Raw genomic sequence first — 2358 nt, forward strand, 5'->3', positions numbered from 1 at the left:
TGTTACCCCACTTTAAAAGGTGAAAACAAACCAACATTTATTATATTTCACCATATTTTCTTGCAAAAGATCAACTCTAGAGCCTCCTCTAGCACGTAAGAGATAAATTTTTCTTCTGACATACACCCCTATATATTTAGAGGTCTTACTAAAAAACACTAAGAAAGAATTATCATTTTGACTATTAAAATATAGCACATAGTAATTATGAAGTGTTGGATTAATATGTGTTTCCCAGGCATATTTCCAAACACTCACATTCACTACAAATCAAAGGTTTTTTTCTTAGTTGTGACTAAAGGAAATAATATTTAAATAACAACAAAAGCAAAACCACACAAACAACAACAAACCCCTAAGTTCAACTTTGAACCTCCTTAGTTGTCAGGAACATGCAAATCAAAACTACTTTGAGCTTTCTGCCATCTTGCAGTAACTCACTAGCATGAAGAACACAAAGGAGAAGAAGAGGGCACTTCTTCCCCTTTGGTACATGTTCTCCAGGACTTTCAGGAAACATGGAGTTGTTCCTTTGGCCACATACATGAGAATCTACAAAAAGGGTGACATTGTAGATATCAAGGGGATGGGCACTATTCAAAAAGGAATGTCCCAGAAGTGTTACCACAGCAAAACTGTGGTAACATCACCCAGCATGCTGTGGGCATCAATTTGAACAAGCAGGTTAAGGGCAAGATCTTGGCCAAGAGAACCAACATGCACATTGAGCACATCAAGCTCTCAAAGAGCCAGGACAGCTTCCTGAAGTGTGTGAAGGAGAACCACTAGAAGAAGGAGGCCAAGGTTCAGCTCAAGGGCCAGCTTGTACCCCACAGAGAAGCAAAATTTGTGAGGACCAACGGGAAAAGAAGCTGGAACTGCTGGAGCTCATTCCATATGAGGTTACGGCCTGATGGAAACATATATATAAATAAATATATATTTAAATATTTATAAATTTTATTCATAATTTTTTAAATAAATAAATATAGGCCCGGATTGTAAAAAACAAAACAAACCATCCAACCAACAAAGTTTGAGGTTTCATCTTACACCCATCAGAATGGGCAAGATTAAAAAAACAAACAAACAAACAAACAAACAAAAAAGACATCTCATTCTACCAAAGATGTGGAATAAAGGGGAATAATATAATCACTCATCACTGGAGGGTGTGCAAACTTGTTGTATAGCCGCTATGGGAATCAGTGTGATGGTTATTCAGGAAAAAAGGGGGTTGAGCTACCTCAAGATCCAGTTACACTACTTTTGAGCATAGATACAAAGGGTGCTTAATTCTACCACAGAAACATACTCTCAGTCATGTTCATTGCTACCCTATTCATAATAGCTAGAAATTAAAAATACTCTAGGTATCCAACAATGGAGAAAGGAAAAGTGATTACATCTATACACTGGAATATTACTCACCAATATAAAAAAAAAAAAAGAAAGAAAGAAAGTTGCAGTTAAATGGATGGAACTAGAAAAAAATAACCCTGAGTGAGGTAACCCAGACCCAGAAGGACAAATACAGTATGTACTTACTTATATGTGTATGTTAGCTCTTAAGTCATTAACAAGCAAGCTACAATGATATAACCACAGAGGTTATGTAGAGTAAGGGACTATGGAGGAGGAATGGATCTTCCTAGGAAGGCAAAATAGGATAGTCATGTATGGAAAAAAGGAAGGTACTAGACTAGGAAGGTCAAACAGGGAGAAAGAGGAAGCAGGGCCACAAGAAAAGGGAATGTAAGAAGTGTTGGCTGAAATTAAGAGTCATTTACAGGTTTTATGAAAACACAGTACAGCATAATTTTTCTCTAATCTAGATCTATATAAGCCAATCTAAATAAATCAGCTAACAATGGAGAAGACAGAGCTCCAACTGCAAGCTTCCATCACCAAATGAAGCTTCCAGTATCATAAATGTCACATCTAATTGTGTTGTTGACCAAGGGGGATCCAACTGAAACCATAAAACAGTACAAACTATTTCCAAAGTTATTGGTGGTTCTCCGCAAAGTAACGGTAAAGCCTTATTGCTGAGGAAATCATCTACACAACTCATAAAGTTGAGCTGGTACCTACATAAAGCCTTTACCCACACAGACTAGTGTTCATGGTTCTGATCTACAGGATTTAAAGACACAGATTGACATCAGTAAATTAATAGTAAACTATTGTGATTTCAATACCCGATTTTCTCTAATACACAGGACATCTAGAGCAAAAGAAAAAAATTAAAAAAGCAGAGATATATCAGAATTAATTGGTATAATTCATCAAATGAACTTAATATGTATAGAATATGCCATTCAAATACCAAAGAATCTACATTCTGCTCAGTAGCAC

The 2358-nt window shown here is 36.3% G+C and overlaps 1 pseudogene; it reads left to right on the top strand.

Annotated features, from left to right (window-relative positions):
- Positions 1-445: 445 nt before the first annotated feature.
- On the top strand, positions 446-914 carry LOC110541740 (large ribosomal subunit protein eL21-like; annotated as a pseudogene).
- The last annotated feature ends 1444 nt before the right edge of the window (positions 915-2358 follow it).

Source organism: Meriones unguiculatus, chromosome 1 (assembly GCF_030254825.1).
Source record: "Meriones unguiculatus strain TT.TT164.6M chromosome 1, Bangor_MerUng_6.1, whole genome shotgun sequence".
In the NCBI taxonomy this organism is placed as follows: domain Eukaryota; kingdom Metazoa; phylum Chordata; class Mammalia; order Rodentia; family Muridae; genus Meriones; species Meriones unguiculatus.